This window comes from Neolamprologus brichardi, chromosome 3, assembly GCF_056152115.1.
Source record: "Neolamprologus brichardi isolate AB-2024 chromosome 3, ASM5615211v1, whole genome shotgun sequence".
NCBI classification, from domain to species: Eukaryota; Metazoa; Chordata; class Actinopteri; order Cichliformes; family Cichlidae; genus Neolamprologus; species Neolamprologus brichardi.
The window spans coordinates 49,384,325-49,411,236 of NC_142106.1; the positions used below are offsets into that span (position 1 = coordinate 49,384,325).

At 42.5% G+C, this 26,912-nt stretch overlaps 1 long non-coding RNA gene across 6 annotated transcripts; it reads right to left on the reverse strand.

Moving 5' to 3' along the window:
• Positions 1 to 1,647: 1,647 nt before the first annotated feature.
• On the reverse strand, positions 1,648 to 15,777 carry LOC148105503 (uncharacterized). 6 transcript variants are annotated; one of them, XR_015718518.1, is made up of 5 exons: positions 15,605 to 15,777; positions 10,618 to 10,945; positions 7,782 to 8,573; positions 6,789 to 6,918; positions 1,648 to 2,442 (listed from the first exon to the last, which is right to left on the reverse strand). It is a non-coding gene; the product is annotated as an uncharacterized LOC148105503 (long non-coding RNA). The 6 variants fall into 6 exon arrangements; XR_015718514.1 differs by having other exon boundaries at positions 6,789 to 8,573; positions 10,618 to 10,942; XR_015718517.1 differs by having other exon boundaries at positions 6,789 to 8,568.
• Positions 15,778 to 26,912: the final 11,135 nt, after the last annotated feature.

Consider the following 26,912-nt stretch of genomic DNA (forward strand, 5'->3'; position numbering starts at 1 on the left):
CTCCAGATGTGAATTCAAACTTTTTAACATTTGGGTGATATTTTAGATAAATATCCGATTCGATACGCCTGAGGCAGGCTTGAACCTCTGCTCTCAGCGTGTTAGCGTCCTCATAAAAGCCGGCGCGTATTTTTGTTTTAACCACGTCATCAGGCCTTTGCAGCATCACCCTTTTTCCTCCATTCAAAATAAGCCTTATCATTCGGGAGATTAAGCCATGTATAGGGATATGAAATTTCAGTGAGAGCCACCTCCCACGCCCCATCGAGATTGAGATGCTGGGCCAAATCAACACGGAAGCAGCTACTGGTGTTATTTTTAAATACATTCAAATTAGCGTTTGATGGTAGCTTTGATGGTTTGATGGTTCAGGCCAGTTCCTCCATTTCACCAGGAAATAAATCTGTCCCCTCTGTTTACGTTTTGAGAGAATTTTGTCCATGTGATAGAGCTTATCCATGACAAGACCGATTTTCTGCAGCTCATGCTCGTAAAAACTACCGATAATTTCTTCCCCATCGTAATCTTTGATTTTATAAACAGGAGGGTCTCTAGGTATGCATTGGTCAATAGTAAATATCTCACCGGTGAATGTTTGCTCATACCGCTTATCAAACACACCTCTAACTTTAGACAGCCTCACGTGATCTCCCTTTTTAAATTTCATGGGCTTTTTTCTACAACAAGAAGAAGAAGAAGTGCTAACGCTGTGTTGTATGAATTTACTTGATTCGGGGCCATTTTTATGGAACGATGATAACTAGTGTTATAGCTGTGTAATAAATCTTGTAACACATCGACATTTCTACGTGTATTTGCAGCAGTGAAATATCTATACATTTTACTTTTAAGAGTTCTATTAAACCTTTCACAGACTGAGGCTTTTAGATCGCTCCCTGTAGCAAAATGATTTATACCATGCTTTTTCATTAAAGATTGAAAACTGGAATTAAAAAATTCCTTACCACTATCTGTTTGTAGCTTTTGAGGAATTTGGCTATCTTTTAAGACATAGTCAAAAGCCTTAGTGACTTGAACGCCTGTTTTGTTTTTCAAGACTCTTGCATAAGCTTTTTTTTAGAGAAAATATCTATAACTGTAAGTAAATATTGATAGCCATCGTTATGCTCGGATAACGCTCTCATATCACAAAGGTCTGCTTGGTATTGATTAAGAGGTCTGGGGACAAATACGCGATTTCTCGGAAAGCGCAGGCGTGCAGCTCTGTGCAAGGTGTAAGCATCCTGTTCTGCAAGGAACTGCTGAGCTGTTTGCGCGTTAATCTTTGTACCAGTCTCATCCTGTACGCTTTTAATCAATTGTTGCACACCGCAAAAACTACCAGGGTGAGATGGGTCATAATATGTTCGTTTCAATAGAATCTGCTCTGCCATGTGTGATCTTTGAAGTAATGTTTAACTATGGTTTTATTTCATGATCGAGCGGTTACTTATTTCATGTAAACGAGTTCACAAAAAATATTTTTATTTGATGTAATTAATAACATTACACTTTGATTCTAGTAAAACAAAATAATGAGTTTGATTCTTGCAATGCTTTTCCAATAAAGTTTTATTTGATACAACGGTTTTCCAAAACAGTTTTACTTGCTGTAATGAAGAAAAAACGAATACATTTAAAACGGGTAAAAACAACTCCGAGCAGTAAGAAAAAACAAACAAACAGACAAAAAAAAAAAACAGCAAAGCTAAAAACAAGAAAAACAAAACATTTGAGAAAAATAATAGGCAAGAGAAGAAAAACGATTACTAGGAGAGCCAAAGTGAGTAATTCTCGTCTAGTATGTTAGGAATAACTATCCTGGTCACCTCCGTGAAGCTGGCGTGAATTTCTTGCAGCGCGGCCTCTATATCGCGGACATCTCTGAGTTCAAACAGATATGCCTGGGCAATGTCTCTGACTTGAGCCGCTGGTGGTGAAAAACCCTCTAACCGTAAAATTTGTAATAATGTGTTGGTGAAATGTCCATTCCATAGTCTTTTACAGAGTTCATCATAGTACCTGAAAAAGTAATATTTTTCCAGCGGGAAAAGACAAGGATGTCGTCTCTGTGAGGGGTGGGAGACCCTTCACCTGCAGTGTGGATAATGCTTCAAGTGATGTTCAGATGGAACTCATTGACTTGCAGTCTGACACACTTCTGGCAGAGCACTTCAGGTCAGTCTCACTGCTGGACTTTTATTCCTCCCTCAAAGAAGAGAACTTTCCACACCTGAGGAATCATGCTCAGAGGATTCTAGTCCTCTTTGGATCTACCTATGTATGTGAACAGACATTCTCGGTGATGAAGTTCAACAAATCCAAACACAGGTCCTCTGTCACTGATGACCACCTCTCAGCTGTTCTTCGCATAGCCACCTCAGACATTCAGCCAGATTTCAATGCCCTTGTTCAAAACCAAAACAGGCTGGATTATTCTCACTGAAAAGGAGGAAAACATGACACAAGTCATTATATTGTTGCATTTCTATAAACTTGTTGTTTGTTGAGTTAAACATGTTAAAATAAAATGACATTCATTCGGTGGTTGTTTTTGTTTTATTTGGAATATGCGCCACAATTTCACATAGCATAGCTCAATATAAATATTTACATTATTTTATTTTTGTTTTATTCTTCTGATTACCAGTACCAGCTATTCATAATATATAATTTAGTGAATTTTACAATTTAAGAAAGTTAAGCAGACTTTGGTTCAAGATGTCGTTGATGTGGCCCTCTGACGCAACTCGGGTTTCATGTGGCCCCTTGTAAAAATTAATTGCCCACCCCTGGTGTAGAGGGTGGAAATCAGCCAAGACAGCTCATGAAATATAATAATAATAATAATACATTTTATTTGAAAGGTCACTCAAGGTCACTGTACATAGTAGAATAAAAGCAACATAAAAGCAACATAAAAGCAAGCAGTTTACAGAATCATAAAAGCATAAGACATAAACAAATAAAAAAGCAGAGTGGAGAGGTTATGTGGGATAAGCTATTTTGTACAAGTGGGTTTTGAGCTTGGACTTAAAGAGTGAGAAGGAAGAGATATTTCTTAAATCAGGAGGTTGGGAATTCCAGAGTCGTGGAGCAGAGCAGCTGAAAGCCCGGCTCCCCATGGTTGGAAGACGGGGGGAAGGGACGGAGAGTGAAAGGGAAGAAGAAGATCTGAGACAACGAGATGGGGCAGTAATCTTAACCAGATCAGAGAGATATGGAGGAGAGAGATGATGAATAGCCTTAAATGTGTACAAGAGTATTTTGAAATTGATGCGATATTTGACCGGGAGCCAATGAAGCTGCTGCAGGACAGGAGTGATGTGGTGGACAGAAGGGGTCCTGGTGATGATACGGGCAGCAGAGTTCTGGACGCGTTGGAGCTTGTGGATGGATTTTTGAGTAAGACCAAAAAGAAGTGAATTACAATAATCAATCCGGGAAGTAACAAGGCTGTGGACAAGAATGGCAGTGACATGTGGGGGGAGAAAAGGACGGAGACGATTAATGTTGCGCAATTGATAATATGCAGACCGAGTAACATTATTAATGTGTGAATTGAAAGATAAAGTACTGTTGAGGATGACACCCAAACTTTTCACAGAGGAAGAAATGAAGACCGGTGAGTTATTGATAGTAATAGAGAAACTGTTGGTTCTGGATAATGTTGATTTAGTGCCTATAGAGGAGCTCGGATTTATTACTATTGAGTTTGAGAAAATTAGAAGAGAACCATGAATTTAGTTCAGCTAAACAGAGGGTGAGGGAGGATGGGGGAAGAGCAGAATCAGGTTTAGTGGACAGCTGGGTGTCTGCTTACATATTATTGATTTCAGTTGTGTAAATCTACAAGAGCCACTACAGCTGATTTTACTGTTCCCCACCTGCTAAATTACACTGTAAGATAGAAACCCCTGCTGAGCAAAAGGAACAAAGGCTGGTCTCAGTTTTGCCAGAAAACATCTCGATGATCCCCAAGACTTTTGGGAAAATACTCTGTGAACTGTCTCTGCTGCTCATCTTCAGAAATGACAAGTATCTCAGTCTTCCACACAGCTAGCCTTTCGTTCTCGTCATTCAGATTGTATCATTGACTTTAGGATCTGTTGTTTGATCTTTTCCTTCCATCTCTCCTGGTTTATTTCTCACCGATCTCACTTGCTACAGTGACTACAATAAAAACATCCCGTTTGTGGAACAGCACATATGTGTCTGATCACTCTGGACTGCATGCTCAATACAAATCTCAGCTCCAGTAAGGACCTCAGTCACAAAGAGAAAACCTCAACACATAATATACACAAATCCCATAATGTGCACCAAATTAATACAGTTTTTTCTCAGTCCTTACAGCGCTTTCTGTCACCCAGAGCCAGTTAATGTCTCCAGACCAGCCCTAAAGAAGTGCTCCTTGATCTTTGAAAATGAATCCACTGTGAGTGTGTGAACAAATGTCATTGTTTTAAGCCCCACAGATACAATCATAGTCTAACTGTACAATGCAATGTAGTCCAAATAATCCAGCACATATGCAGCAGTTAAGAAAAGAGACAGAGGGGTCAGTGAGCAGGGACCTTTCAAAATGCTACATTTTAGTTTTTATCTTTCGCCAGAATCACACTCTTACTTTTCTGTGTTCATGTATTTTAAGTGAAATTAAAGCTAATTAGAGCTTAATGGCAAGAAAGCGAAAGTGGAAAGTGCTAAAAAAAAGAGAGAGAGAGAATTATCCTTTTAAGTGAATCTAAATATTTCCCTTCCTCTGTCTAAAAAAAGCATCATCTCCTCTCTCTGTTTATACCAACTCTATTGTCTGACTGGCTTTTGGAGACTCAGATTTGAAGTTTGCCAAACATAAAAATCGATATTGTTCACTGAATGTTTTCTAACAGTAAATATTTTTCAAACATTTGTTCCCAGTTTCTGTCTTTCCATGTGTTGTCCCTTAATCTGAACTGGAACCCAATGAAGCAGAGTGTAATCATCTCCTACGAGCCATCCTGTCACAGTGAGTGGAAGCTACAGTATCATATACTGGCTCATTGTGATTTACAATGTGAGCTATTCATGGTGGCCTAAAACAAACTGTGTGCATGCTCTTGTTGTTAAAGGGAATCGCCCTGCGAAGCCACAAGTCAGCGTCACCTCTGTTTCCTGCTTGTCCAAAGTGAACAGTCATGAAAAGATCAATTCATACAGAAGTGAATTGTAGTGGAAGCAGCAGGATCAGTCATGGACGCACAAGTTGTTTTGCAGTCTGTTTTGTGGCACCACAAGGGAGCCTGTAGTGACTGGAGCCCCACTGGATCATCACCAGTAGGAAAAAAAAAAACACCACGTGGAACATTTTTGTAGAATCGTTGCAAATTTTCCAGCACACACTGGATGTGATCTGGGAATGTAGTTTCTTGCAACATGTACTCATATATTTATGCAATACTTATGTAAGAATGCTGTTTGTTTACTTCAACTCAGCATTCAGTACAGTTATTCCCTCCAAGCTGATCACCAAACTTGTGGCTCTTAGACTCAGCAACTCCATCTGTATCTGGATCATGGACTTTCTGACCAACAGACCCCAGCATGTTAGGTCAGGCCATAACTGCTCTACCACCATCACACTCAACACTGGCACTTCACAGGGCTGTGTGCTGAGCCCGTTCCTCTATGACTGCAGACCTGGGTATGGATCCAACTCCATCATCAAGTCTGCAGATGACACCACCGTGACTGTCTCATCAGTGACAACGATGAGACTGGCTACAGGGAAGAGGTAAAGCACCTAGCTGTGTGGTCTGACAATAACCTGCTCCTGAGTACCAGCAAAACCAAAGAGCTCATTGTGGACTTCAGGAGGGAGAAGACAGATACCCATGTCCCCATCTACATAAATGGCACAGCTGTTGAATGGGTCTCCAGCTTCAAGTTCTAGGGGACCCACATCTCTGAGAATCTGTCCTGGTCAACTAACACCTCCAGCCTGGTCAAGAAGGCCCATAAGCGCCTTTTTTTCTTTACGATACTGAAGAAGAACCACCTGTCTAATGACATACTGGTTAACTTCTACCGCTGTGTGATAGAGAGCATCCTGACCAACTGTGTCACAGTGTGGTATGGGAACTGTTCTGTTGCTGACCGCAAGGCACTGCAGCGGGTGGTGAAAGCTGCCCAACGCATCACAGGGACTCCACTTCCTGCCATTGAGGATGTCCACAAGAAGAGATGTCTATGCCAAGCACGCATCATTCTCGGGGACTCCTCTCATCCTGCCTCCAGCTCCTCCCCTCCAGAAGGCGCTACAGGAGCCTTCAGATTAAAATCAGCAGGTTTAGGAACAGCTTCTTCCCCACAGCTGTCACCCTACACTGTTCACTATTGTAGTCTGTTCAGAGAGCTACGCTTCCACTGCTGTAGATATATTCATAGCACTCTGTAGATCTGTTTACCTCACACCGATACATCTGTATATATGTAGTACATCTGTATATTTGCTCTTATTGCACTTACTGATAAGATGCAAACTGTATTTTGTTACCCTGTATTTAGACATGTGTAATGACAGTAAAGTTGAATTCTAAATGCTATCCTAAACATTTAAACAAAAGCAGCTACACAGCTACAGGAGAAGTTTTTAGAAGTGATTTTTAGAAGGCCAGTAAAGAGAGCATGGAGACAGATGGAGGATTCCAAATCCACTGAATCTACACGCTTCCTGTTTCCACCTCATCCTTCCAGTGCTCTACTATACTCCCTGCTCTCTCTACCACAACTGTCTTTGAACTTGCCTGGGCCAGGTCTGAGTCCAGCTTTGCAACTCCAGCCAGGTCACATGACACAGGGGTTTGCTCTGATGTCAACAGGCAGGTCAGTGGAGCCCTCTGGTGATGGATTTATGCCAGTGAAACAGGAGGAGGCCTGAGAACAGACAGCAGGCTTAACTAGCAGGACAAAGTAGCATGTAGTACTTGAAGGAGTCATCACAGCCAATCAGTTCTCAGGAAAATGGAACATCACATACATTTTCTCTTCTTTGATTTTCATCAATGTATTTCCTTTGAAATTTAAAAAAAAAATTTTATTTTTTATTTTGAAATATTTCCTTCTGTCAATATTTCTGCCTGATTAGAAGCTCATAGGCAGTTCCTGTCACTCTACAATAAAATAATGTAAAGGCTGCCCTCTCTGCCATCCCACTAGCTGACCTAACTGACACAAGTAAACTGTGTTAAGATGCCCTACATGGACTAAGGTTCTTGGCCACATACATATAGATTTGTGTGGCTGTAGAAATCATGCCATGAAGCTCCCAGCGCACATTTTTGATGCTTCTGTCTGTGGCAGAGGTGGTTTTGGAGCTCGGCAGAGCCTTGGTGGCTTTTACTGACTATACACCCCTACCCATTTATTATGAACAAACAGCACAACTGTTTGTGGTTTTTTTCTATATTACACTTGCATGATTTAGATTTATACTTATGTGGCAGCTAATCACTAGCCTGACAAAGTTATTTTAAATGATATCATGTCATGAATAACATAAGTTATTTTCCATGAAATCGAAAAGTGGTGAAATTCTCAAAAAATGAATGAGACGTGCATGTAATTTGACATATTTTGTTGTTTTGTGTGTGTGTTTTTTGAAATTTTGACGTGTATCTGAAAAACACAATTTTGAAAACACTGGAAAGACCTCAAGACATTTTTTCTTTTACTTACTATGTAAACAAAAATTCCCACCAATGCTTTTCAGTGTGAAATTTAGTGTGTAGAGAAAATACCTGTGCCGGGTTGTCTCCATCTAGTGGTGAATAACGCATTACCACTACATCAGGTGAGTTTTTCTCTGTGCACAGTGACACAAAACTCATTTAACAACATAAACTATTTAAAAAATGATGTAGGCAGATCAAGGCAATGTTACAGATTCAGTAAGAACAGAAGTTTATTGCAATCCTTCAAATATGCAGGGCGTCACACTAACACAGTTGCTTATGTCCAGCATAGCTCTGTTATTATCAATTTGATTCGAAACGTGTCCAGTTTATTGTCTTAAACTGGCATTAAAGTTTCAATGAACTAAAGTGGTCCCTCTGAGTCAGCACCCAGAAAGCTCGTCTCTTTTAAAAATGTGGCCATAAATACGAGCGCTGCTAGGATCTTAAAACACTGGGGCTAAATCCAGACCTGAAATCTTTGGAAGTTTCACTCAGTAACAGCACCTTTTTAATATTATTGACTATATTTTATAGTCACATTTATATAAAATGTCAAACATTATACGTTAGCTAAAGGTTGAAGTCACAGAATTATACTGAACAACAATGCAAATTGAGTTTTTCTTGTTTGTACTATATATTTGATTTATTGTAAGCAGCGGGAGTAAAACCTAAAGAAAAAAATAGTAAAAATATGAATGAATCTCTGCTCTTACAGCTTGTGCTTTTATTGTGCCGTGATGTCTCCTTTGAAACTGTCCTCTTGCTCGTCTTTTGGATGCTCACCTCTTCTTCACCTTTCCTGTTCCTTTCACTAAACTGCTGCACTCTTGTTCTCTGCTCTCGCCTCCTGTTCTGGTTACAATTAGAATGCAGTCAGCATGTGCCAAATTTGATGCACTGTAAACAAATATCAGACTGTAGAAAAGCCAATAATAATGCACTGAGCAAGTTCATGCCATAAGAGCTAAATGGCCTTAAAAGAAAATCCTGAATGCCTAATACAGGACAGGCCAACATTGAATGCAGCCACAGATCGACATCAGTCAGCTTTCTGCATTTTCCACCTGATCACATCTGTCCTCAAAGTCATGTCATTTCCTCTGTGGTTCATTTATGTTTACTTTTACATTTGCAGTGACAATAAATTTAGTGACATAGTGCACACATTATTTCCTATGGACTGCTGGGTTATCTTGGTTTATTTAAGTTAGTATTTTTAAAGGTGCAGTCAGTCATTTTTTAGGTTATTTGATAGAAAAAAAGGATCTTGTACTCATAAATAAACATAGAATAGTGGATAAAAATGACACATTGTTAAATGTGTCATTGGTCACTGCTTAATTTCCTCATTATTTAAGCATTACTCATCCTTAGTATGTCATTTATAAATACAGATATACGTTCTTAGAAAGAACCACTTCTGAACCTGATCTCCTTACTCCAAGGAGCTTTTGTGAGTTATCATTGTGCCAGAGGAGGAGGGCATCCAATACTTCTTTCATTTCACCTGGGTTCACCTGTGGGAAAGCACAGCGCCGAATACCCTGACTATTTCTTTGAATTCAGGAGTACTAGTGAACTAATCTTGAGTGATTACTGAATTATCTGAATAAAGCTAATGAACCAGAGAAATTCTAAACTCTTAAACATCCCAGAGATATCTGAATTTATGTCTGCACCTTCACACTCCAGATATGAAGGATCATACCTGTTTTACCTCCGGTGTTATGCCAAAAAGTGATCGTCTGACAAAAACTGATTTCCAATGTCTTTACTTATATTGGGAAATAGACTTTAGTGAACATGATTTACAAAAGGGTATATATCAAGTTTAATAACGACCCATTTTTTCAAGTATATTTATAACTCTGTGTTATTGTAACTATATTAAAACCAACCCAGTCCTATTGGGACACTTAAAATATGTTTAGAGAACTATTATTATATTTGTTGCAATTTCTGCTGTCCTCTTGGCCAGATTACTCTTTAAAAAAGTAATTTTAATGTCAAATGAATAAATACAAAGTAAAAATCACTGCCAAAAAGTGATTGCAGCTTCTACCTTGTGACAGGAATGTTGTTTGTGGCACAAGATGACTCAATATTACTCATGAGGGATACATGTGACATGTTTCGCATATTATAGACCAAAAAGTTGTCTATAGCAGTTTATCCCTCCTGTTATGTTGCGGGTCAGATTGACCCAGAACAGAAGAGATGTCACATGTCATCTGCATCACTACAGAAAACGAAAAAAATCTAAATTATAAAAGAAAATTGTAAAATAATCAATGCCAGTGTTTCTGACACTTTTGGATGAGTAAATTTGCCCCGGGTCAAATTAACCCAGAAGCATAATTGGTGTTCCTGGAAACCAACATAACAGGAGGGTTAAATATGATCAACTGGTTTTTGACAACTACCGAAAATTAGTTTATGGCAGATATGACTTTTTGACACAACACCAGCTAACTGACAAGACCTAGTTAAAAGCTAATATTACGGTTGAATATTACTGCACCTAACCTTAGGCTCCAGTATTCTAAAACTCGCACTTTCCCTCTGATAAACCATATGATTATGTAACAAATATGTCAGCTTACCAAAGAACAGAGGACAATTTATTCAGGGTGTGACAGCACTTTACCACCTGTGTCCAACATATAATACAAATTTCTGGACTGGAGCATGTACATCGTTAAAAACTCCAGGACTTCATCACAGCCTCTCTCACATCCGCTTTACATGTGTAGTTTACAGGAAACTTAAATAACACTGGGTGAATATGTTTGTAGCAGGATAAAATTAGGGTCCCTTATATGAATGGGATTTAAACAGGGAGAATGAAGAAAAATATTGGCATCAGTTACCAACACTTCACTCAATTGAGACTCACTTGTGTTTAACACTGGAATATGTGAACATATTACTTATTGAGTCCTTTCTCAGTCCATGGGTTGTAAAACCGCAACATCCTCCATCCGTAGTAAGAGAAAGCGTCTGTGGCAATAACCAAAATGTCTCCATACAGCCTTTGTGAATAAGAAAATATTTTTTAAAAATCTTTTTAAAATGTATAGAGCTAAATATAAAACGTGTCTGTGAGTCCTTCAGTCCAAATACTCGAGGTTGAGAAGAATATATAGCAGCCGCTGATCCCTCAATGGCACCAGTAAGACGGCAGGACAGCAGGGCCTCTTCCTCAGCAGAAGTCTCCTCCACTGCTAGCAGGAGAATGACACATGAGTATTTTAAAGGTACTGCGTGTACAGATATTACTGCTGGCTCACACAAGCTTCCTCTGACAAAGCTACAGACCTTGGCTGTGTCCCAATCCAGCGACCGCACGCTCCTGAGTACGCATTGTGAAACATATTACGTCACAGCGACGTGACGACGGCTGTCTCAATTTGAAGTGTACTCCAAATGCGCCGTCGATTTTCCCAAATTTGAAGTGTGGTCCGCTGTACACTTCGTGGTCCCATATATCCCACAATTCATAGCGCAGTGGTGGGTGTGGATAATTTTGCCGAAAAATACGGCAGAGGGCAGAGGCGGCGCAGCCGAAGAGTAAACTTTCAGAGGTAAGTTTACTGAATATGATGTCACTTATTTATGTGCGAATGTTTAATAATGAAGAACATTAAAACATGACTGTTGGCCACATGTCAGCAGAGTTATGTGACATTAGTGATGTGTCCAACTAACTTGGTTTTAAAGCCTTTACTTTTAAATATACGCCATTCAATAGTCGACCTTAATCTTACAGAGAATGTGATGATTTTATGGATAATTAAAGTCAGTCTTATATCCACAAACACAACAAGCTGAAAGTTAGTGAATGCTGCTCGGTTTGCAGTCCTGAATATCACGGCACAAGCAGGATTCACTGCACTGTTAATGTTAGCTATGTTATATTGCTGCCTCTGTTCGGTGGTGTTGAGCCAAACGGACTTTAACGTGTGTTTGAACGAGCTGACGGTTCATTCGTTAAGCTGAAAGAAAAGATGCTTTAATCACAGCAGTCACACATGTGTCCACTGTACCATCTGGGAACTCTTCTTGTTCAGCACTCGTAATAACACAAACACTAAATCCTCCTTCTTTTGTGCTGTTTTGTAGCAGTGTATACACCTGAGACTGTCACCTGTCTGTCTGTCCTGCACTCTCTCTCTGTTTCTTTCTCTCTGATTGTGGAATAAAAGTATGAACATGTATTTATAAGTTACACTTGTGTTTGAATCCTGCAGCTTATCACACATTTGATTTCCATGTGTGACAACTGCAAGTGTCCAGAGTGAGGACAGACTGAGGGACCCACTGTGGAACATCATCTGTGAGGCTTTGCACCCCTGATGATCCACCAGGACAAACTCAGCAGTGTGTGAGGAAGAGGGGGAGGAAGAGCCAGCAGCAGCTGACAGATGGAGAGAATAGACAGACTGTTCCCTGTTTGTGAAGGACTGCTAGAAAAGTTTAGAATAACTAATTGTCTGTCCTGAATCAGTCTTATTAGGTAATGTTCAAATAATTTGATCATTCCAGCATTTTCAGTGTGGGAGAAAGTACTCAGGGCCTTCAAGTTACACACTATGAAAGGCAGCAACAAGTTTAATGTTCAGAAACCTAAAGTATGTATCAGCAGCAGAATGGAGCTAAAAATAAATTTTTGTTTCAGTTCTATGAAGCTTTGAGTATTTTGGATTAGTAGCACTGCTGTGTTTGTTGCATCATATTGATGTAATTGTTTATATGCTTTATATATTCTGAGGTAAGCTGATCTATAGTGTTACATCATATTCTATAAGGATGTTATGTGTTTGTTTACTTTCTGCCCAGTTTGACCCATTTAGCAGAAGTCAGCCTGTTTAAGGCTCTGATATCTATTCTGTATGACTTAAAGCAGTTATGACATGGTCTGATTTTCTCACCCAATAAAGGAATATTTCATATATCAGTCTACTCTTCATGTTATCAGACACAGTTATCACAGCTCGTACATTTTGTTTTTACACATATATGTAAGCATTGAGCCAAATGTGATAATGCCAACAAATTAAACGAACAATATTTGTCTCTTATATATGATACATCTATATCAGGGGTCGGCAACCTTTCTGATGACGAGTGCCATCTAAAATTTCCTCAGAAGTCAATGTGTCATATGATTGCATTAGCAATAAATTTAATAACGCTCTATATGAACAGTTACACACTATATAGAACCACTTTATAGAATTATATTTGTTTGCAGATGTTGGCAGCTATCAGCGAATAGTTATCAGCTATTCTGAAACAAAAAAAAAGGCACTTTTTATCCATAACAACAAATGAACTGTACAACAGAAAATGCAAATGCTATCTATGGCCTCCTCACAACAATGATAAGAAAAATAAACTGGGCCAATATGGCATATTTGTTAATACAGAGACACACATGTTAATGTGATCTCTGGTCTCCCACTCAGAGACACAGGTCTTCCAGTGTCCAGCATTCAGACGGCTACCTGAGGACACTCATGTGAGAGAAAATCTGCTCACACAGACATGTAGAGCCAAATACTGTCAATAAGGCCTCTGCAATGTTCTGAAGACAGTTAAACTTGTCAGGTAGTGATTTCCAGCAGGTGAAAAGGCAGCTCCATGAACACGCACAGCTGTGGATTCCAGCTGCATGGTTCGCCACTGAATTTTAGCTGTGAAAATATGCTTCTAGCTCAGATTAACAAAGGTAGGATGATTTGCCACTAAATTTTAGCTGTTAGTATGCTTGTAGGTCACATTCACAAAGGTAGGATGGTTTGGCACTTAATTTTACCCGTCAGAATATTTTTCTGGTTAATAATCACAAAGGTAGTACGGTTTGCCACTTAATTTCGTGTTGTGCGCATGCGCAGAAACAATGGGTAGGATGGTTTGTCAGGTAGGATGGAACTAGCTGAAGTCCGGGACAAACTGCATTCCTTTTCAGCTCAATACAAAACGCGTAATATTTTCTCTGAATGCAGGACAATTCCGTCTTTTTACGGGACGGTTGGCAACTCTACTAACTATCAGTAGTATCATAGCACCCACCCAGCTGTATAGAAACTCCATCATGCTAGCTAGCACGCAGTACGAGTTACTGTAACTGACTGTAAAAAGTCAGCACAACAAAAATAAAACTCCACCTAAACTTGGTTTATATCTGACCAACATAGACTGCATGGTCATAACTTCTTACCTGAAGTTCAGTTCACCTGACACTCAGACCGGTGGCCGCCTCGGGTCTCTCCACTTGCCTCCCCTTTCTCTCATCCACCTGCTGACCTCCACCACTTGCTAATGTGGTGGAGGTCTGTGGAAGCCACCAACAAACAACTGGGTTATTTTTACACACTGACCAGCATCTGGCCAATCCACCACCTTTCAGTGTTTATAACGTTACAAAAAAAATAAAAAATCATTGGCCCACTGCGCAAATGCCCGGTATGCCCGATGGCCAGTCCAGCTATGGTTGTGCCATCAGTTAACCCTTCGCCTAGGGTTGCCGACCCCTGATCTATATATACACTGTCAAAGATACTTGTCTTTGAGTGAAGATTTAAGGTGAGAGGAAATATAAATAACTTCAACTTGAATCTTTGACACAGAGTTCAAGCTCACTGCTGTAATATATCATAATAATCTGACAATAAATATATTGGCCATATTATATTTACATTACCAAAGTGAGATGACTTTAGTCTCATGAACAACATTAGCTAATTGTTATTTACTAACTAATCTTGAAATGACTGTTCAGTACAGAAATGAAGCCCAACAATTATGTTTTTACAGTCCCGTGGTCTCAGCCTCAGCTAATCAAAGTGATGTCATAAAAAAAAAGTAATGAATGAACAACAAAACATTTTTCTCCTTCATTTCTGTCAAACAATGCTGTATGAAACGTTTCTTGCGGTTAGTATCATGGTTGCTAGGCAACCTGAGCAGCGCGACGACGGCCAGACCGTCCCATTTCACAAGCCTCTCATTTCCGCACTTCTCGTACTTCCTAGTACGCGCCGTACGTAGTACGCAAACTGCGCATACTCCAAAGCTTGCGGTCGCTGGATTGGGTCACAGCCCATGTGTGCTCATAGCCCCTAAACAAGTCTGCAGTCTGCTAGTTCAAATGCACAACATAAATTACAACTTACTGTACAATGAACACATATCGCTCACTGAGTTAGGTCATTCTTGCACCTTTTTTAAAACACACCCCTTTAGCTTACATCTTGAAAGTAGTGCAAGCCATATGGGTTCATATTCCAAACAGTAACACACGAACTTGATCACCGAAATCCGCTTAACATGGCTGCTAATTTTCAAGCTTACTAGCTTATTCACGATTAGCACACTAATAATCATCATTAACCACACATCATAACATAACCAAACGATAACATATAGAAAGAAACAATGTAGGTATAAAACACAAATTCTTAACTAGCAGGAGAATAAATAATCAGTATTTTAAGGCTACTGCATGTACAGATGTCACTGCTGGCTCACGTGAGCTACCTCTGAGAACCCCACAGTTTACTCCCCAGCTGACTGTCGCGAAAGAGTCGTAAATCACCGGCATTGTAAAACTTTAAATTATTCCAGGGCATGTTAAAAACAAAACACCAAACAGATGGACTGGATATTAAACGGTATCAAAGGCACACAGATTAACACAGGGTTACAATTACATTCTACCATCGTCACATCGAGAGTTTATTCATTAATCATCAGAGTTCAACAATGTGACATCCAGTTGAAAACAACTTCAGTAACGCCAGCCAAAACATGCTAACAGTAAATAACAGCACAAAAACAGCCGTGCTTATCGACAGCTCAACATATCCTCAACAACTCACCTCAGTATGGCTGCCATCGGTCACATTTTAACTGTCCGTTTTACAGCCTCTTCCAGAAAACGAACGCTTAAGGGGTAACTATACACATATACAGTATATTGATTTTATTTGGTTTTAGAGTTTAACCTGAAATCTTTAGCTGCTGAGCAGCAGAGCTCCAAAGCGTCCCCTGTAACCATGGCTACGCAGAGGCGTAACAGTGTTCCAACTGTGACGTCACGGAGGAGAACCTATGTCAAACTGATACCTGGATCAGCCTGCAACTTTTATTGGCACTTTTCTGCTGAGATCCGGAGCTCGACGCCCTGGCACCCCGGGATAAGATGAGTTGCTGTGTTTTTCACGGAGAAAAAATAATTAACATGGAATAACGTCAGTCTCAGATGGAAAAAAAAAAGATCCAAGCAAAAGAGGACAGCAGATTGAGAAGAGACTTCTTCAAACGGTAAGGAGCTTCTACCAAGTGATATTTGATAAGGTTAAAACTTCAAGCTTAAATCTAATGTCCAGATTCATGCTAAACTTTTCTGATTACTCAGTGAATCTGTTCATATGTTGCTGTTTTAAGCTATTAATTTCATGGTGACAAATATCTTTGACAAAAAATGCAGGATTAATTAAAGGCTATATATGACTGCTAGGTTAGGACGTGGTTAGGAGCAAATAGAGAGAGAAAGAGAGAGAGAGAGAGATTTTTGCTCTGATAGAAATCTTTATTATTATTTGTTTGTTTGTGGCCAATACAATAAATTGTCTCCTGGCTTTCAGGTCCCCCTGAGCCAAATTTGCAAAAATACCAGATTTTACAATCAAGGAACAAACTAGAGTAAAGGACAAATTGCCTATTAAACAATAATTTGGAGCAGAGGGGCAACTTCCTCAGAAGCCATTAAAATGATTTGAGAGTAAAGATCATGCATCATCGTGGTAAGAAAAATTATATCCAATGTGTAGCAAAGATACAAGAGGGAGTCATTGAAGTGAAGGAACACTGAAGTGACACAAAAGATAATTCAAATTTTACAGTTTTTGCAATTAAGAAAGAAAAACAGATTTAAAGTGAAACAAATATTTCTAAATCATGGAATGGTGCTGACATTATCACTCATTCCATATTGAGGTTTGCAGTCTTTCTCTACTTTAACTTTTGAAGTTGCATGTACACATATGCTTTAACTGCATATGTGTACATGCATGTGAACTGATGTGTGCTTGTGTGGTGATTTGAAGTTACGGTGCCTTGAAAAATTATTCATAGTTCTTGAACTTTTACACATTTTGTCACCTTACAACCACAAACAAAATGTGTTTTTTATTGACCTTTTCTATGATAGATTAACACAAAGTAGCACATAATTGTGAAGTGGTATGAAAATAATACATGGTTGTCAAAATTCTAAGCAAATAAATTTGGAAAAGTGTGGCATGCATTTCTATTCAAACCCCTGCTCTTCATAGAGCCACCTTTTGCTACAGTTACACCTGCAAGTCTTTTGGAGTATGTCTCTACCAGCTTTGCACATCTAGAGACTGAAATATTTGCCCATTCTTCATTGTAAAACAGCTCAAGCTCAGACAGATTGGACAGAAAGCGTGTCTGAACAGCAATGTTCAACTCTTGCCGCAGATGCTTAATGGGATTTAGGTCTGAACTTTGACTGACCCTTCTAACACATGGATATTCTTTGATCTAAAGCATTCCATTGAAGCTCTAACTGTATATTTAGGGTCATTGTCTTCCTGGAAGGTAAATCTACATCCCAAGCTCAAGTCCTTTGCAGCCTCCAACAGGTTTTCTTCCAGAATTCCCATCTATTTAGCTCCATCCATCTTCCCATCATCTCTGACCAGTTTCTCTGTCCCTGTAGAAGGAAAACATCCCCACAGCATGATGTTGCCACCACCATGTTTCACAGTGGGGATGGTACATTCAGGGTGATGAGCAGTGTTATTTTTCTGCCACATGTAGCGCTTTTCATATAGGCCAAAAAGTTTAACTTTGGTCTCGTCTGATCAGAGTACCTTCTTCCACATGTTTGCTGTGTCCCCTACATGGTTCCTGGCAAACTGCAGATGGAACTTTTTATGACTTTCGGTCAACATTGGCTTTCTTCTTGCCACTCTTCCATGTAAGCCAGATTTGTGGAGTACACAACTTACAGTTGTCCTGTGGACAGATTCTCCCACCTGAGCTGTGGAATTCTGCAGCTCCTCCAGACTGACCATGTGCCTCTTGGAAGCTTCTCTGACCAGTGCTCTTCTTGCTCAGTCTGTCAGTTTAGGTGGAGGTTTAGGTCATATCTTGGTAGGTTTGCAGTTGTAGGAAACATTTTCTATTTTTGGATGATGGATTGAACAGTGCTCCTTGAGATGTTCAAAGCTCAGGATATTTTTTTATAACCTATCCCTGCTTTAAACTTATCTACAACTTTATCACTGACCTGCCTGGTGAGTTCCTTGGTTTTCATGAAGCTGTTTGTTCATTAATGTTCTTTAACAAACTACTGAGGCCGTCACAGAGCAGTTGTATTTATAATGAGACTAAATTACACACAGGTAAACTTGTCTAATTTGGTTGACTTCTAAAGGCAATTGATATCACTGGATTTTGTTTAGGGGTATCAGAGTACAGGGAACTGAATGCTAATCAACATGACACTTTTCAGATTTTATTTGCTTGATATTCTGAAAACCATGTATCATTTTGTCTGTGAAGGTTCTCAGTCATCCAGGTCATCGTAGTCAAAGGAGCTTGCAGAGAAAAGCGTCTGGACTTCTTTAAGTTACTTGAAGATGTTTCACCTCTCATCCGAGAAGCTTCTTCAGTTCTAAGGTCAAATGGTGGGGAGTCCCAGATTTCCCAGACTTGGCTCAGGCAATTAGAGCATCATCAGGGGGTCCTTTTGTCCCTCTGTGGGGGGATACTCCCACTAGGTTTAAATCTGGGACTCCCCACCATTTGACCTTAGAACTGAAGAAGCTACTCGGATGAGAGGTGAAACATCTTCAAGTAACTTAAAGAAGTCCAGATGCTTTTCTTTGCAAGCTCCTTTGACATGTATAATTTTCATACCACTTTACAGTAATGTGGTAACTTGTGTTGGTCTGTCACAGAAGATCTAAGAAAAATTCCTTTTACGTTTGTTGTTGTAAAGTGACAAAATGGGTGAAAGTTTTTCAAGGTACTGTAGGTCAACATTCTTCTTCTTCTAAGGTAGAGCAGCCTGGGCAGAGTATTGAAACTTTACAGGGATTGAAACTTTACTGATAAATGTGACAACCTATATATGTGATGTCATTACGGGATAATGACATCACATATATTTAGAATCTTACCACCAGTTTGATCCTTTGATCCTTAAATCCATAAATAGGGGTGAAAAGTGACGACTTGTAGTCCATTAATTGCAGCAATTATGCTTGCAGAATTGAAACATTCGCCAGAGAAGTATTTTGAAACATCTGGATCCTTTTCGGAGTAACTGTTTACAGATTCCAACATGTCTCAGAGAAAACAACCCTACAGATTTCTAAGGTAAGTTTTCTTTCTTTTTTCTGTTGTTCATAAACAGAAAAAAGACTCACACAGACTCAACCTCTACACGGCTGCCGTCTCCTGTAACCCGGCATGTTTCTAGGGTTTGTTTTCTTCTTTTTTTATTTTGTCTTTCAGTGTTTGTCTTGAGATAAGGTTTGAAGTGTCTGTGGTGCAGCTGGTCTGGTTTGTCTCGAGACAGTGCAGGCTGCACCCACCTGTAACAGGTGGAGACTCACCAGGACATTCAGAACTCACACGTTTTTTCTTTCTAAACTCTTCTGTAGAGGGTTTCTCTGAGAAGCAAGGGGAGGTCCACCAATATAAAGCGTGGCCAGGAGGCCTGGTCCAGGTTTTTTCTGCTTTCTTTTGTGGTGATCGTGGGTCAAGTGTTGGGAGTTCGCCTTGTATTCGGAAGATTGCCGGTTCGAGCCCCGGCTCGGACAGTCCCGGTTGTTGTGTCCTTGGGCAAGACACTTCACCCGTTGCCTAATGGTGGTGGTCAGAGGGCCCGTTGGCGCCAGTGTTAGGCAGCTTCGCCTCTGTCAGTGCGCCCCAGGGTGGCTGTGGCTACAATGTAGCTTGTCCTCACCAGTGTATGAATGGGTGGATGACTGAATGTGCAAAGCACTTTGGGGTCCTTAGGGACTAGTAAAGTGCCATTTACCATATTTTTACCATTCTTTTCCAAGCCTGGGGGCGGTGCCACCCCATCATGAGGACGGGCAAGGCTTTCGGAGCCTGTGTGTGTGTATGTGTCTGTATGACTGTGCTTATGGTTTTCTCTATTTCAAACAGATGCCTGTCCTCACCTCTGCAGTGATGCCGTCTCTTTTAACCCGACGTGTTTCTAAGGTAGGTTTTCTTTCTTTTTTTATGTTGTTCTTGTGGATTTTGTCCTCAGATGAGATTTGATGACAGGGATTGAAACTTTACAGATAAATTGTCCATGTGACAACCTAATTGGCTTACGGGATAATGATGTCACATATATTTAGAATCTTACCACCAATTTGATCCTTAGAGCCTTAAATTCTTTGATCCTTAAATCCATAAATGGGGCTGAAAAGTGACGACTTTTAGTCCGTTAATTGCAGTAATTATGTTTGCAGAACTGAAACATTCGCCAGAAAAGTATTTTGAAACATCTGGATCCTTTTCTGAGTAGCTGTTTAAAGATTCCAATTACAGATTCCACTTTTTTTTTCCTTCTTATGTTGTTCATTAACGGAAACAGTGCCACCCCATCACAAGGGCTGGCAAGGCTTTCGGAGCCTGGGGAGCGGACACCTGTATAAAGGGTGGCCAGGAGGCCCGGTCCGGGTTTTTTCTTCTTTCTTTCACACGCCTGGTGGGCGGTGCCACCCGATCACAAGGGCTGGCAAGGCTTTTGGAGCCTGGGGAGCGGACACCCGCACAAAGGGTGGCCAGGCGGCCCGGTCCGGGCTTTTTCTTCTTTGTTTCAGACGCCTGGTGGGCGGTGCCACCCGATCACAAGGGCTGGCAAGGCTTTCGGAGCCTGGGGAGCGGACACCCGCACAAAGGGTGGCCAGGCGGCCCGGTCCGGGTTTTTTCTTCTTTGTTTCAGACGCCTGGTGGGCGGTGCCACCCGATCACAAGGGCTGGCAAGGTTTTCGGAGCCTGGGGAGCGGACACCCGCACAAAGGGTGGCCAGGCGGCCCGGTCCGGGCTTTTTCTTCTTTCTTTCACACGCCTGGTGGGCGGTGCCACCCGATCACAAGGGCTGGCAAGGCTTTCGGAGCCTGGGGAGCGGACACCCGCACAAAGGGTGGCCAGGCGGCCCGGTCCGGGTTTTTTCTTCTTTGTTTCAGACGCCAGGTGGGCGGTGCCACCCGATCACAAGGGCTGGCAAGGCTTTCGGAGCCTGGGGAGCGGACACCCGCACAAAGGGTGGCCAGGCGGCCCGGTCCTGGTTTTTTCTTCTTTCTTTCACACGCCTGGTGGGCGGTGCCACCCGATCACAAGGGCTGGCAAGGCTTTCGGAGCCTGGGGAGCGGACACCCGCACAAAGGGTGGCCAGGCGGCCCGGTCCGGGTTTTTTCTTCTTTGTTTCAGACCCCAGGTGGGCGGTGCCACCCGATCACAAGAGCTGGCAAGGCTTTCGAAGCCTGGGGAGCGGACACCCGCACAAAGGGTGGCCAGGCGGCCCGGTCCGGGTTTTTTCTTCTTTGTTTCAGACGCCTGGTGGGCGGTGCCACCCGATCACAAGGGCTGGCAAGGCTTTCGGAGCCTGGGGAGCGGACACCCGCACAAAGGGTGGCCAGGCGGCCCGGTCCGGGTTTTTTCTTCTTTCTTTCACACACCTGGTGGGCGGTGCCACCCGATCACAAGGGCTGGCAAGGCTTTCGGAGCCTGGGGAGCGGACACCCGCACAAAGGGTGGCCAGGCGGCCCGGTCCGGGTTTTTTCTTCTTTTTTTCACACGCCTGGTGGGCGGTGCCACCCGATCACAAGGGCTGGCAAGGCTTTCGGAGCCTGGGGAGCGGACACCCGCACAAAGGGTGGCCAGGCGGCCCGGTCCGGGTTTTTTCTTCTTTGTTTCAGACGCCTGGTGGGCGGTGCCACCCGATTACAAGGGCTTGCAAGGCTTTCGGAGCCTGGGGAGCGGACACCCGCACAAAGGGTGGCCAGGCGGCCCAGTCCGGGTTTTTTCTTCTTTGTTTCAGACGCCTGGTGGGCGGTGCCACCCGATCACAAGGGCTGGCAAGGCTTTCGGAGCCTGGGGAGTTGACACCCGCACAAAGGGTGGCCAGGCGGCCCGGTCCGGGTTTTTTCTTCTTTCTTTCACACGCCTGGTGGGCGGTGCCACCCGATCACAAGGGCTGGCAAGGCTTTCGGAGCCTGGGGAGCGGACACCCGCACAAAGGGTGGCCAGGCGGCCCGGTCCGGGTTTTTTCTTCTTTCTTTCACACGCCTGGTGGGCGGTGCCACCCGATCACAAGGGCTGGCAAGGCTTTCGGAGCCTAGGGAGCGGACACCCGCACAAAGGGTGGCCAGGCGGCCCGGTCCGGGTTTTTTCTTCTTTCTTTCACACGCCTGGTGGGCGGTGCCACCCGATCACAAGGGCTGGCAAGGCTTTCGGAGCCTGGGGAGCGGACACCCGCACAAAGGGTGGCCAGGCGGCCCGGTCCGGGTTTTTTCTTCTTTGTTCCAGACGCCTGGTGGGCGGTGCCACCCGATCACAAGGGCTGGCAAGGCTTTCGGAGCCTGGGGAGCGGACACCCGCACAAAGGGTGGCCAGGCGGCCCGGTCCGGGTTTTTTCTTCTTTGTTTCAGACGCCTGGTGGGCGGTGCCACCCTATCACAAGGGCTGGCAAGGCTTTCGGAGCCTGGGGAGCGGACACCCGCACAAAGGGTGGGCAGGCGGCCCGGTCCGGGTTTTTTCTTCTCTCTTTCAGACGCCTGGTTGGCGGTGCCACCCGATCACAAGGGCTGGCAAGGCTTTCGGAGCCGGGGTAGAGAACACCCGCACAAAGGGAGGTCAGGCGCCCAGTCCGGGTTTTTTCTTCTCTCTTTCACACGCCTGGTGGGCGGTGCCACCCGATCACAAGGGCTGGCAAGGCTTTCGGAGCCTGGGGAGCGGACACCCGCACAAAGGGTGGCCAGGCGGCCCGGTCCGGGTTTTTTCTTCTTTGTTTCACACGCCTGGTGGGCGGTTCCACCCGATCACAAGGGCTGGCAAGGCTTTCGGAGCCTGGGGAGCGGACACCCGCACAAAGGGTTGCCAGGCGGCCCGGTCCGGGTTTTTTCTTCTTTCTTTCAGACGCCTGGTGGGCGGTGCCACCCGATCACAAGGGCTGGCAAGGCTTTCGGAGCCTGGAGAGCGGACACCCGCACAAATGGACGCATCTGAGGGCCGCATTTCGATCAGCCTTTGAATTGGGACAGCCTTCGGCGTGCCGCTGTGACGTAATCGGCCTTAAAATGCACCCTTTAAGGCTGCAGACCCTGAATTGGGATACAGCCTTCAAGACATGTTGAGGAGCTAATTTAGCCATTTTAATCACCTGTGTTGGATCAAGGACACATCTAAAACCTGCAGGACACCGGCTCTCGAGGCCTGGAGTTTCCCACCCCTGCTTTATATGATTTCTTCTGCACAGTTTTTATTTTTTAAACTGCATACAACATGAACATGACAACACCCAGAAAGAAAGCAAAAGCCAGTGCTTAACTCAATTAACAAATTCCTCTCACACGGCCAGCTTAAAGAGCTCAGTGAAACAGGCGTATGCTAAGAAGTAAAGAGCAAACTGATATTTCCATTCAGAACTGCTAGCTCATTTAAAAGTGGGGACCAATCCTGTGAACATTTCAGTTAAACGATGGGCGGCGAAGACAGAACGCAAGATGCCAAAGATGAAGAAGGTGATGAGAGGAAGTGAGAAAAAGGAAGAGTGGTGGGTTAAGAAAGGAAACCAAAATAGTGAATTATAATTCTGAAATCTGTCAAAGCTCTGCTTGTTATGTTAACTTCACAATCTTTCTGCTGTGTAAATGCAAGACACACACATGACACAGACTCTCACACACCGTGCTCTGGGTTTCATGTTTATTACTTTTCAATGTACAATATAAATTTCCCAGGCATTGCTCCAGCAGCGTGCCAGCTGCTCACAATATTGCTCCTTTTTGGTCCCGACACCTCTCCAGCTTCTCCTGGTGCTGCCCCTTCAACCATTCACGTCACCTCTCCCTCTGCAGCTGAGCCACAACACACACCTCCCTGCCACACTGCCAAACCTCGACAGTGACTCCAAAAGTGGCACGAAGGGATGAACAACCACTCTTCTATAAAATATTCCCTCATTTGGTGTTTTGGACATGATGACGGACAGTGCTGGGTAAGATCTGAGATCCATGAAAGCCATAAAACACAATGTAACCACTGACTCACTTTAAGTAGTTTAGGACAGCCAAACTATAGACCAGTTGCTAGGTTCGGCAGGGCTACAATAGAAAGCGAGGCGAATACAGAATGAAATGGCTGGAGACAGGAATTTGAGCAGCAACGGTTATTATTTACACAAAAATGAAATAAACAAGACACAAATTCCACATTGACAGTAGTAATGATAATAATAACAATAACAATAATAAGAATAAGCCGGCAAAACAAAAATAACCCCAAAAATAGTTGTTTGAGCTCAATATTCAATTGTCTTTTTGTCTTTGGTCATTTGTCAAGTCAAAAGTTCTTAGTCTAGTTCTTTTTCTCTTTCGTTTGTGGTTTGTGTGTTACCACTTGGGAGTCTCCGTCGAGGAAGAAGAGTAAGTTCCTCTGCAAAGTTCAGTCTGGGCTCAGGCTCGCCATCTCCATCCGGAGAGAATCCATCGGGATCCAAAATCTTAGTTCCTTCCACACGAACAAGGAAAAAAAACCTAGCCTGCACAACAATATTAACATTATTGCACACAGCCAGCTCCGTTTCTTCTCTTGTATCACAGCTATAGCTTTAGTTCTTTATCTTTTCACATTTCTTTCACATTACCACAGTAATACATTACATGCATGCTTTGAATATATCTCTCGTTGTACATGAAATTATTTTAACCACATGTAAAACAACAAATGAATTTCTCGTTCTCTTTTCAACCATGAAATTGTGATTAATAGGTATAACCAGCAAGATAATAGATTTTTCCAATCATCGTTCAAGTATGCTAAACAAATTCTACCACAAACAGCATTTCAACCGTTTTTAAACAGCAAATTACCACTCGCGAATCGGTATGAACAGAAGAAACAACTTTTAGCAACAGGCTAACACATTATTAATTTTTCAAACCCATGGGCTCAACTCACCAAAATGTTAGAAAATTCCGCACGAGCTATCCGTGGCCTGTCTCATCTACGTCCACGTGCGAAAAGACCTAGCTCATGTGAAACGATGGTCTGGTGTTTTGGAAGACGGGGCTAAACCCACTTTCAACCAATGAAAAAAAAGCATTTACCCCTTGTGATTCGGCAACAGAAAAATAAAGTTTGCTGGAGGATCACACTTCCTATTTTCAAAATAAATGATGCTTTTCAAAATAAAAGAATGAAAATATATTTATACAAATAAAAAGAAACCAAGAAAGAATAACAACAAAAGCGGTTTTCTCTACTGGGTTACAACAACAGATCAGTAAATCCTGCAGTAATGTCCTATGGTCTGTCATCTTGAGTGAGACCAGTCCCAGAACCTTAACAACCTCAACCACTTGTAGCAGATGGCTGCCCCTCCCTCAGGTTTCATCCTGTTACAGTTTTTTCTGATGGCTTTAACCCTAACTGTGATTCTTATAGCACAATTCCTAAAACTATTAATACTTATAGCAAAACCACTCACTGAGTTTGCAAAACTAAAAGCACAAACACTTCTTTGCACTCAGTTTGCAATGTTGTAACACACACTTTGCAAGTATGTAGGCACAATTCAGTGCACAACACTCTTTTTGCAGAACTTTAAACACAACTCACTGCTTACACTCAATTACCAAGTTTCCAACACACTCCTAGCAAAATTATACACATGTATGGCTATCATTAACACTATTTTGCCAACTGTCTGGCACACTTTCACATGTGAAAACTGTTTTAGATAATTAGTCCACTTTGCAATCAGCCTAAGCACTATAAACAGGCCACAGGTAAGCTGTCTATGTGGAGTACAATGGAAGGAGCAGTAAGAGTGAGAAGAGTGAGAATCAGAGGAGGCTGAGGGAGAGGACGTGGAGGTGAAGAAGTTGGAGGAAGAGGACGTGGAGGTGAAGAAGCAAGAGGGTTAGAGGAAGTTAGAGGAAGAGGACAAGGAGGAGCAAGAGGAGGACGAGGAAGGGAAGGAGGAAGGGTAAGAAGAGTAAGAAATAGAATTACTGATGACATCAGCTCTACATTAGTGGACCATGTAATCAACCATGGAATGACCCTGAGGGAAGCTGGCCAACGGGTTCAGCCTAACTTGAGCTGCTACACTGTAGCAGGCATCATAAGGATGCCCGCAACAGAATCCGAATGAAACAAATCTACAGAGTACCTTTTGAAAGAAACAGTGAACGTGTAAAACAGCTGTGATATGACTATGTGCAGGTAAGCTATAGTATCATTGGTACTGAATTTGGAAGTGCATACTGTAGTGCCGTGCATGTGCCTGCTGTGCTGAATTTGTTTTGTCTTGTCTAGAGAGTGATGGAGCTAGAGGCAGATGCCATGGGTCATGAGCAGATTTTTGTGGATGAGGCTGGTTTCCACCTCACAAAGACAAGGAGACGTGGCAGGAACATTATTGGACACCGTGCCATAATCAATGTCCCAGGACAATGTGGTGGTAACATAACTATGTGTGTTGTTCACCATCATGCAACCCTGGGCCCATATAACACTGCACACATTATTACATTCCTGGACACCTTTGACATGCTCACCAATGTTCAGAGACCAGAGCAGACCAGATACGTCATCATATGGGACAATGTTAGTTTCCATAGATCTGCTTCGGTCCGCAACTGGTTTACAGATCACCCACTCTTCACTGTACTCAACCTCCCCCCATACTCTCCATTCTTGAACCCAATTGAAGAGTTCTTCTCTACCTGGTGCTGGAAGGTCTATGACTGTCATCCCCATCAACACATAGCCCTTTTACAGGCAATGGAGGAGGCATGTGGGGATATTGACCAGACATCATGTCGGGCCTGGATACGCCATTCCAGGAGATATTTTCCCCGGTGCCTTGGACTCGAGGACATTGCATTTGATGTTGACGAA